Genomic DNA, 11,830 nt, shown 5'->3' on the forward strand with positions numbered 1-11,830 from the left:
TAATTAGTTTCAACAATTCCTTTGCACTTTATTTTTTATTAAAACCACAAATAAGAGAAATGAGCTGGGCTTTTTTATCCTGCAGAAGAGACAAATGAGAGGGGATCTTATGAATGCAATAAAGTATCTGAAAGGTGGGTATCAAGAGGATGGGACCAGATTCTCGTCAGTGGTACCCAGACAGGACAAGGGGCAGTGGGCATGTAAACTGAAACATGAGATGTTGCATCTGAATATGAACTATCAACTCACTCAAGGTTTTTTCGTTCAGATTTATACAGCATGAGAAACCTAGAATGGATTTCTGGTGATAAGCTGGAGCCATTCTAGTTCCATCAGCACTCTCATGGTTTATTCATGATACTGAGATGGCTTTGTTTGTATCACATGGATATCAGACAGGGCTGTTTGCCTTTACAAAGTGTTTTTGCTTGACAGGTTAAACTATAATAGCTATTAACTTTAGGATTTTCTATTGTGTTGGCCTGCCTAGGAAATAACATTTATTTTCTTTAATTAAATGAAGTGAAATGTAAGCTAGCACTTTCTCATTAACTTTGTGTGGGAGAATGACTGCAAGTGGCAATGAGAGATTCTTAGAGAATTTCAGGAGGGTAAAAATGTATTCCACATCTCCTGTTGTGTATGATATAGCATCCAAAAGAGAGAAATTAGTCTGCTGCATTTTAGTGGTTTACACTGAGAAGAACTCATTATCCTGCAAATATCTCACTAGTTCGTACAAAGTTAATACAGGCATGTATTTTTTATGACTTATAATAGTACAAATATTTACAGAGGGTTTCATTCAGATGTAGTATCATTTTAGTATTAACTGTTAAGTTCTTATGTAAGATCAATATTTAAGAATTGGATTTAGATATTTAATTTTACAAGATACGTAGCTTTACCAAATATAAAAATATTCCTTCAGTATATATTTTTCACCTCTAAATTGACTACAAGTTCATTGTCCCTTGGAAGATAAAGTAACATCTTTATTTGGGCTCAGTACTTTTCACAGGTGAGATCTAAGTGCTTTTTGCCAATTCAAGTGTCTCTTCTGTAATCAAAGCAGTTTGGTTTAGTAAAATAAAAAAACTTTCAGCATTTTATTTCAGTAAAATAAAAAAACTTCAGGCAAATACAAAAATTGTAAATGTTCACCCCATAAATTCGAGTAGTCTTCCATTATTTTTATTTAAAATTATTTAAATATTGGTTGGATATTGTTTAAATTTATAAGAGTTTGAGGCCAGGTTTATCTGAAGGTTTGTCACCACAGATAAATTTTGTGGCATTAGCTTTTCACCCCCTAGGTCAGGGTTAAATTATAATACATACTATAATATATACCAGGCTCTTTCAAGTTCTGAGTTTTTATATTTAGGACTGCTTTTCTTTTTAAATAACCACTTTCAACATATCTTTGTTGCCCTGTTCTTCTAAGTTCTTCTGAGCCTTCTGATGTTTACATTCTTGTAATGGACTTTCTCACGTACTTTTATGTAAATAATTATTGTTTTACATTCTTTTCTGGAGGAAGAGAAATGTGATGGACTGTTGGTTTGTCCAGTGTCATTGGAGAGGTGGCATTTTCATCATCCAATCCACTTTCACTTTTGAAAGTCTATAAATATTGGAGCCAGAGAATAAACTTCCCTTCTTCTTACCTTGGAGTTGCAGTGTCCGCGTTGTTTTATTTCGTGTCCTATTGCGACATATCTTCATTTTAAAATATCTTAAACTTTGTATAATTTGCTCTAAACTTTAGAGAGACTTACAATTTTGTGCAACAATTGCTCAATTAGTATTTAATCTCACTTGACAATACCAAGAAGTTATTTTTAGTTAAAATATTCATAAAACTTCAAATGTCATAGTTACAGAACCCCAAAGTTATTGCTGCTTTGCAAGCATATTTTGTATGGGATTTTTCTGTTATTTGTATGGGATTATTTTCTGTTCCATGACAGATTGGTAGATTGGAAATTCTTATTGGAGTATTATACAAAAACACATGGCAGCATAGAGTGCCAGGGTGATGGCTGGAGTTTGGCAGGATGCTTCAGTCACACAGAGGCTCCATTCCTGTTCACAGATCTCACTGCTGCGTTGGGCAAGCCTAGGTGAGCTCTGCATGCTCTTGCCTTTCCTGCTGTGGAACAGCCTGTGACTAAGAGCCCTTAGGAGCAGGTCATTGTGGGGTGACAGGGGAGAGGCCTTTTTGTGCTCAGACATTGCAGATGTGGATGCTGATGGCTGCTTTTGCTGTTTGTTTTTGTTTCTCAGGCCCCGAATGAGGACTGGTGAGTGCCACACCAAGGCCAGGAAGCCGTGCCTGGATTTCACTGTGATGGCAGGTATGATCCATATCCCACACACCTGTCCCACAGCCTCTTGTCCCCTTACAGCAGAGGCAGTGTGACACCACCATTTCTGCCAGCAAGGTGGTTCCAGCCCTTGCTGGATGTGGCAGTCCTGGAGCAGTGTCACCCAGGGCTTGTCCCTCACCTGGGACTGAATGGCCTTTACAAGAGCTGATGTGTAAACCTGCTTGTAGGTTTACACATATATATATCCTGCATATATAAAAGCAGAATACTCTTGCTATAATGTTATTATTTGTGGGGGGATAGAACATAAGTAAATAAAGGTAGTATAGAAAGTAATCACCCCCTAAAGAGTTGCACCTGAGCCAATTATTAAGGATTAGGAGCAGGCCTGATGTTAACAGGCCACACCTGTAGCCCATAAGAAGAGTGTTATAAAAGAGTGGATTGGTGGGAGCTGGAGTCAGTTGGCTGCTGTGAGGATGAGTTGGTGCTTAGAGGAGCTGCCTACAAGAAGCATCAAGCAGGTATGAAACTCTAGCAATATAGAACCTTTGCAATGTAATGACAATAGAACTCTTGCAATATATGACAACAATTATTTGGCTTTGAAAAGAGTTAATTACTTCGAAAAATAGATGAGAATCTAAAATTTTTTCTGAAAGTAATCTATTACAATTTAATTCAAGGGAGACAGGAAATAAAAAGGAAAGAAAGGTGTCTCAAACACTTGTTTTATTTTTAAAGAAAAGGGGCTCTGCAAACTCAAGCGGATACAAATTTGAGCTAGTTGGAGGAATTGGCTAAAACTCACACACATGCCTACAGACTTTTTCATTGCATTATTTTCTTCTTTTGCCATGAAATTCATGTCTTGTGCCTTTTCTCGAATTATGCATCAGCTTTTGATGGAGTGGCAGTGAAGTATTATCTCTTTTTTCTTTTTTTTTAATGCCTCATTTAACAGAACTATTTTGCATGCAATGTATTAAAATTTATTGTAATATAAAATTTCTGTCTTTCTTGTGGTTAATTTCCCTTGTAAAGAAGACATAAAACATCTTTTTCACAAACTAGTTTTCTCAGAACTTTTATAGTCATGTTTCTCTCCCAGTTGATTTTTTTTTCCATATATCCCTTTCTAAAATTATGTGCCTAAACAACAAACCAACAAATGTGATTATCATCCTAGAATATGTGCAGAGGTTGTTTTTCAGACTCTCATACACTCTTTTGTTCATCAATTTTAAACCAGGTGAAGAAGATAAAATACTTCTAATGTTAAACCAGAGTAAAGCATACATAAATAAAGTAAACTTCACTCTCATTGTATTAAAAAAAATGGTCAGTGCTTCATAGTTCTAGAGCTCTGTAAAGAGCAATATTTATAATGATACCTTTTCTGTGTTTCTTAATATGAGATTTTTGAGAAAGGCAAGTGTGATTTGGGAATCTGGTTAGCTCAGATGCCTCGAACTGGCTGTAGGCATTCACTATGTCCTTGCAGTCATGTGAGAGATGAGGGGAGCAATAGCAACCCTCAGGTTCCTGCAGCATGGTTTTAGCCCTCTGATGGTTTTTATGCCTCCCTGGGCCATCCTAAAGCAGGTGCTCTACTCAGGCCTTATGAGGTTGCCTACAGAAAGAGGTGGAATGACTGGCTTGGAATAGGTGCCTAAGTATAAATGAGAATTTATGTGCCCAGCTTTTGGGTGATCCACCTAATGAATCCTGCTGTGATAATTTTTAGGTTCAGGCTCTCAGTTATGCTTCTACTTGGTTGTTTTAATAAAATAGAAATCTCAATAAAATTTCTTGTACTTGCATCATATAATCCAAAACAATGTTCTCTCCCATTTTTTTCTCTGTATTCTTATATTTGTCCTGGTTTATCCTTAGTCATTTTCCCCAGCTGAAAGAATAGCAGCAGTGCAAAATGCAGATTTTGCTTGTATTTGAAATCTACATATGTATGGTTATAAGATCAAGTAAATGTTTGGACATGTTTCAAGCTTCAAGAGTGCCTGGTTTCTGTGGTGATGGAATTCCTATTGGTTGTATATCCAGCTCAGTGGCATATATTCAGCCTTGAAGTGTAGACATCCCTTTTGTATTCCAAACTGTACTGCCACCCATGACTGATTTTTGGAGTTACATCCATAGGGTGTTGTGACTGGCTGGTAGGAGGGGTTTCTGGGAGTGGTCAGGTGGTCACAGTCTGACTCCATTGTCGAGGATGATGTGCTGTTCTTGCCCCAGGAGAAGACCAAAGCTGTTCCCAAAAGCAGGATGAGTGTTGTTTTGATGCATAAGTGATCCCATGGGTAATGAAGTTGGTATTCATGGTTGCTGTTGAATTGAGTGATTCAGGGAGCACTGTGAGCTCTGAGCTGTTTGGGATTCCAGCTCAGTAACCAGGATATTGATGAGGGTTTAGAATACACCACACACCTGTTCACACTTGCCTGATTTTCATGGTGTATTTCTGGAAGAGTTACATAAAGAATTGTGAGAAGATGACAAGGTGGTTAGAATTTCCAGCTAGCCTTCACTTATCCTGTTTTCTTTTGGACTCATTTGCTTGCATTGAGGTCAGCTCTTTTAAAGTACGTACGGGAACAGATTTTTTGAGTTACAAGAGTCTTGTGTGCCTCTAAATGTCACTAACTCAATTGCTTAGCACTGGATGATCAACATATGCAGACATTCCCAGGCTTGCTAACTAAAACATGGAAATGGACTCGCTCTTGTGACTGCAGAACAAATAATGTAACAACCAGACACTATTAATTACACATTTCAGCACAAGAAATTTGCAGAGATGTAGCTAATGGATTGTGAGACTGGGTGTTGGATTAATAAACATATACGGAGCATTGACACCTGGAGACCAGTGAACTGGTAAATTGAAGATGACCTGGTTTCTCCCCTCTGGTCATTTTCTCAGCCACATATAATTTAATGGGCTGCTGCTGTTTGTAGGTTCTGCCTTTCTAGGGCAGGTGCTGGTTTTCATTTGTTTGGTTTTTAGCTAATCAATCAAAAGACAGACATGGTAAAGGCTTTTTCAGGCTGTTGATAGAATATGATCATAAGCTGTGATACTGATCCTGTCACTTGTTGAGAGATTCTGTCTCCTATCTACTCCATGTTATAGTGGCAGGCTAGAAGGCTCCAGGGCTTAGGTGGAATAGCCATAGAACTTAACTTTTGGATAACAGAACTGTTTTGAAAAGCTAAATATCCATAAGACTTAAAAGGCACAGAAGGAAAAAGCTAAGTCTTAGTATCTCTCTGTGATGTTGTTTGCTTATCCAAACATGCACATCAAATAAAGCCCAAGTATTATAGTCTGACAACAGGAACTTGCAGTGGCTGTCCTCTGTGAGAGCATTGCTTTTCTTTCTTACCAGCATTACTTTAATTGATTAGATTGTGATTGTGAAGTTCAAAAGAAGACACACACCTGCCTATTTTAAATGGCTATTGAAATTGATTGACCAGCAACTGGTTAATCTAAATTTAAACTGACCTGAAAAATCCTTGTTCATTAGTAATAGGCATTGTTAAATCCTTGCATTCAGTATTAAAGTCAGTGTTAGCTTTTATTCAATACTAAAAGACAGCATTGCATTTTCTTGTACGTTTTAGTGGCTGGTCTGTGATGAATGAAATCCAGCATGGTGCCTTCTTACCTTCATAAGGGATCATGAGTTTCAGGTGCAGAGACCTGTGCTCTTAGCTTGCCCAGCAGGAGGGAAATGGTGCCAGCTCTAAAAGTGTGTGGCACCCAGGAGAGCTGCACACTGAGGCCAGTGGTTTCTGTGTCACAGCACCCAGTGTAGCAGAATGAGAGTTAGTTCATACTTCTGTCACAAAGGACACAGCTATCATTTAGTCCAAGTGATCCTTGTTTGATTACACTGAACAGTCTATAGAAGCTGTGAAGGAAACCAAGGTGGGAAACACTTGCTATATTTTTTTTTAATTTTGAAGTGACATAAATATAGATCTGATACAATTTGTGAATGTGCACTGTCCTGTAAAATAGAAGAATAAGTGTTAGCCTTATAATATTTCATTTTGATTTGGGAAGTTTGAAATATTAATGTTTCTAGGTTCATTTAAGGTACCTGTTTGAGAATTCCTACCTGTGTTGACAACTTCTCCATGCAGTAATGGTGCTGGGAGCTGTTCTACAGATGTTTCTAACCCATTTAATTCTACATAGCTCCCAATTTGTTAACAGAGAATTTCATAGCTGTATAAACATACTATTTGTGGTGTGCAGCCTAATGCAGTTAACCATTTCTTTTTAACTTCACATAAAGACACAATATGAAAAGATTAAATAACAGATACTTAACTGAGAGTGAAATGAATGTAGATATTTGCTTGTCCTAGGCTGGAGCATTATGAACTAGAAGTTCAGAATGAAATGAGAAACTATAATGTAACAGAAGTAGTATGTGGTTAAGAGATATAAGGCCAGGCTACTAAAGTATCTGAATTACAGTATTTAATATCCTGTCTTGGCGTAACTTCAATGCCTGTTACATGTTTTGTTGCAAATTGTTCATTCCTGATCACTTGAAGTCTATTTCTCTCAGTTTTGGAATATTCTTTTTCTCCCGTTTAACTAAAGTTACACGTAGCACTAAACATGAAACTCAGGGCAGCTGGTGATTCAAAAGATAGCACAGCTTTCAAACACTGATGCCCAAGGCTAGAATTTGCAACTAAATGTGCTAATTAGGTGAAGAGCTAAAATACCAGTAAGTGCCTAAGTACCTTTAAAATATAGCCCCATAGTCACTCTTTTATTTGTAGCACAGCAGTGATAGTCATTCCTTACTTTGCAATTATCCCAGGAAGACAAAACCATGAAGTGTCTCAACAGCGCTATAAAAGGGGCCAGAAAGGAGAGGATCCTTCCTGTCTCAATCTCTTTTGCTCCTGGTTAAGGCAGCCTGTTGTGCTGACTTTCTGGTGTCTGCACCAAGAGCTCTGCCCCTGGCAAAGCCTCCCTTCAGCTTGTCCAGAGTGTAATCCATAGAGCAAGTGGTGGCATCAAGATTCAGGGAAGCTTATGGAAGGAGAATGCTGTATTTTGCACTTTGTGTTTTAAATTGTCAGTATTTCTTACTCTCTTATAAGCACCACTTTTACATGAGCTGAGGTGGGAAAATTTGAAATCTATCTATTGCTCTTAGGCCAGCTGTGGAGAGAAGTGGGTTTGTACCATGCTGGTTATGTGGATGGTCATTGGGATTTCTTTGTGCTCTGACTATGGCCAGTACTGTGCTTTCTGTCCCATTCCTGTTTCTCTGGCCAAAGACACAGGTTCTGTGTGTTTAATGGCAGGGGGAAGCTGTGAGGAATATCTGCTTTCCAGCTGACTCTCCTTCAGAACCAGAAGGATCTTTTGTCCAGCAACTCACGAGCTCATATGAAAGAAATAGTGCTTAAAATGAAGCTAAATGGGTAATGTCACCCCCATGAACAAAAAGTTAAAGTGCTGTAAAAAGAGCTCCTGAAGGATTTATAAATGTGTCCCTGTCTATAGCTCAGATGAGAGCGTTGACTTCATAAAGGAAATACATGTAGACTGCAGATTTTTATACTGACTGTATGAAATTAATGGGTTATTTTAAGAAGAAATGAAACTAAATTCTTCTTTTATTCTGTTATAGATCTAAAAGTACTGTTTTGAATATTTTATTTGCCTCAGATTAATTCTAACATAACTAATATGTGTCTGGAAACAAAATATTTTTAATAGCCCAGCTGAAAAGCAGTTGTGTTTTAACTATGGGAAATAAATTCTTTTTCTTCCCTAGTCACGGGGTCTTTTTTTTTTTAAATGTTATTTTGATGATGCTACCTTTAAGTTTTCTGCTTTTAATCAAACCATTTGAAGGTGGCTGTTAGGTAACTGGCTTTCTTTTACATTTGGAAGGAGCCATAACTTTATTGAAGAATTAGTAATTATTTTAATTACAGCAGCTGTGTTGTAAGTTGCAGTAAAGGAGTGGTGCACATTCCCTTACAGATTTACATGCCCACATCTACATTTTAGAACATACTTCTGCACATGAATAGTTTGGTTATTACCACTAATAAAAATAATATTCAAGTTTTTAAAAAGCTGATTTTAAACTTCAAAGCAGGAGTAAATTTTTTTAAAGTTTTCCAGCAGCAGCTCTATAGTTGAAAGAAATACAAAGATTTTTTAGTACGCAAAGTCCAAATGAAATTCTTCATAAAAAAAGAATACTGTGTGAAAAGATGACCAAGATGCCTATTGTTTGCTATTACACCCAGATAGAAAACCATTTCCCAAAGGTTTGCAGATCTGACAAGTATTTAGTGCAGATGATGGATGTGAAAAGTAGGATGGGTTCCTGCATGACAGGCTCTACCTTTGAAATATGAGATGACAAATCATTTTGTTAAACTGATGAGTTGGCAAAGCCTAGGAAATAAGTTTAAAAGTACAGGTACAAAAATGCAGTTTAGAAGTTCTCCAAGTAAGTTCCTAACTGGAGAGCTTTGAGAGAGGGGGAAGGCAGGTGCAGTAGGACTTGAGAAATGATGATATTAATCCCAAACACTGAAATGGAAGACAGCAATAGAGAGTTGGGGCTAAGGTGGAAATAAGAAAAGGAACCTTTTTTTTTATGAGGATTTAAGAAATACTGTTTTCTGTCCTTAATTTGAGTTATATAACATGTGACATACTCTGTCATAGTAGAAACTTTGTCAGAAAAGCTACCTAGAAAAAGACCATTCTCATTTTAAATGTAATATTTCATTGTAAGTGCAGAGAAGCTCCTAAATGAAGACATATAGGAATGAAAGAAATTAGTTATATGAGGTAGGACACAAAGAAGGACAGACATAATAAAAAAACCCTATAAATTATTAGTGGTGTACAGAAGGAACTGGGAAGGTTTCCCCCCTTTCTTCAGTATAGGAATTTAACAACCTTCAGAATGCAGTGAAATGTTCCAAAAATATTTTTTTTTCCTTGCAAACAGAGTCTGCAGATTACCTGAAGATATTTTTGAATTCAGGTGTGCAGAGAATATTGTTGAAACACAGAGTGAAGTTTAGAAAATGCCAGTGGCTGGTGGTTCAGTGGTGTGCAGTGCCATTCCTGTTCTCTGCAGCTCAGAATACGTTTCCTAGTGCTTGACTATGTGGTTACTTGCGAAAACAAAGTAAATAATTTGGGACATGTGCAGTATAAATGCTCGCTACTGCAAGTTTAAATCAGATTTAAAATCTCAAAGAAGAAATCTCATGGTGATAGTATGTAACTTGTTTGGAGATTGCTTTTGCTCCGGAGTGCCGGTGTCTCCAGTGGTGCTGTCCCTGGGTGCCTCGGTGGCAAGGGCAGTGGCCATCTCTAACTGAGGGCTGTGAGGCCAGGCTGTGGCCAGCCCAGGGGATGATGTGGCTCTGGACCTGCCTGCTGTGCCCATGGGAGAAGGGAGAGCAGGGCTCACACCCCTGTTCCCTGTGCCGCCTCTCACCTGGCTAGATGGGAGCCTTTGGATGTGTTGTATAGCTATTCATCCATTCATTCAGGCTCTGAGCTGCTTCCCAGGACTGGATTCTGGGAGAAGTTTGGCCCTTCTGTTTTCACATTCAGTGTTTCACAGTGAGTTTGGCTACTTCAGGGCCTCTAAAATACCTCTGGAGTTTGGCAATGGCCCTAGAGAAAGCCCTGGCAACTGGCTCTCCTCTCTGCTCTGTGCCTTATGAGCCTGACCTGTTCCACCCCACCTCTGAGTCCTGGGCTTTTTTCTCACTGAACAGAGGGTAACCAGGCTTAAAGTAACAATTTCCAGAAAGATAGGTCAGAATCAAGGTCAGGGGCAGCTTTCACATAAATGAATACAGCTCCCTCAATTCCTGTGAGGAATTGCCTCTCCTGGGTGGATCCCCTCACTTTGCTATGATGTTAGGCACATTTGCTATAATCTCTCTTTCTCCCCAGAGAGGATTTTCCCATACACACACACACATGTGTGTGTTCACATAAATAAAATCAAGGTTGGTACCTTAAATATCAAGTGACAGTGTATATCTGCTGAGTTCAAGATGTAACTACTTAGGGCAGTCATTAAGGATCAGTGTTTGTCAGGAGTATTACCTGACTGTAACAAGTTTGTTTGGAGAGATTTACAGGGTGATATCTGGTGGGGGACAGATCAGGACAGGGTTCATGTAGTATTTTGAAATATGTTCTTGCCTCTGTGTATCCTTAAAGAGAATAAAGGAATTTCCTTTCCAGGGAAAAAGAAAAGAAAAAAAGGAAAAACTGTAGCTTCCAGGGAATTCAGAGTAGGAAAATTTTAAATCTGTCAGCAGTGGTCGTATTTGGAGATTTCTCAAGCAATGCGTGAAATAATGTTCACTGAACTAGAGAACAGCAGTATTGGGTAAAGAACATCCAGCTTGAACCTTCCAAGCTTTCAGTGCCCTGCTCTCCTTTTCAAAGCACTGCAGCAAGGCTTGAATACTGGTTGGGAAGCGTTTTTCCATTCTCCATTTGCAGAGTATAACATCACAGAACGTAGGTTCCAAAGAGCCCCCCAGATGTTATGTTGGCCACTCCTTTGCCTGGAGAGAGGATAAACTGTACTTACTTCATTCCCAACAGATGTCTGTCTTACCTATTCATAAAAACTTCTAATGAGTGAGAGCCCACAGTCACCTGGGAAAATCCATGGCAATGCTTCACGCTATTAATCCTTAATTTTTTCTCCCCCCTGCCTGAGTAGCCAAAACCTCCCCACATCATTCATTTTATGTGATGATCTGGAGTGCAGTTCTATTTGCTTTTAGAAAACTGCATGAGCCACTTGGCTGCTAGGTAATTCAGTTCATTTGGCAGTCTCAAACTTCAATCCTGCAGTAGGAAATTCTTGCCAGTTCTTTGTGATTTTCATATCTGTCTCATGATACTTTGTGTTTTTCCTGAAGCTGCAGTTTCTGAGCCACACATCTTCACTTTTATTGTAGAATAGGAAAAAAAAAAATCAAGTGTTTCCCACCCAGGAAAATGCTTGCAGAGACTTACTGAAACAGAAACAAAGAAACTGGCAACCAATGTTTTGAAGTTTGCTTTATAAATTTTTAGGCTTTTTAAATGCTTGGACTGCAAATACTTAGAGGTTTTGATCCACAAGTGCATAAAGGTCTGGTTACTTGCCTGGATCTGTGCAAGCACAGCAATCATCTCGGAGAAGTGAATCCTAAACTTGATAATCTATAACTGCAAAAATATCTTTCTGCTGCTTTCAAAATCAGTATAGAGTTGATGACTACAATTGCCCTGTAGAATAATGGTTAATAAACTGTATTTTATACAGCCATGGTATTTGCAATCGCAGCATCATACTGGTATCAAACCACAGTAAGGAATTTAGTGTTTGCCTTGAAGGAACTGAAGTGGTTTAGAAAGTTTAGTAAACAGGGAACTGCAT

At 38.4% G+C, this 11,830-nt stretch overlaps 1 long non-coding RNA gene across 2 annotated transcripts in view; it reads left to right on the forward strand.

Annotated features, from left to right (window-relative positions):
- The first annotated feature begins 2,227 nt into the window (after window positions 1-2,227).
- LOC115947870 overlaps window positions 2,228-11,830 on the forward strand; it is a 184,991-nt gene continuing 175,388 nt past the window's right edge. The window contains exon 1 of one of the 2 annotated variants that reach the window (XR_004081723.1): window positions 2,228-2,363. This is a non-coding gene — a long non-coding RNA (uncharacterized LOC115947870). The remainder of the gene's footprint in view (window positions 2,364-11,830) is intronic. The other variant, XR_004081725.1, reaches the window with a different exon arrangement.

This window comes from Geospiza fortis, unplaced genomic scaffold, assembly GCF_000277835.1.
Source record: "Geospiza fortis unplaced genomic scaffold, GeoFor_1.0 scaffold10, whole genome shotgun sequence".
In the NCBI taxonomy this organism is placed as follows: domain Eukaryota; kingdom Metazoa; phylum Chordata; class Aves; order Passeriformes; family Thraupidae; genus Geospiza; species Geospiza fortis.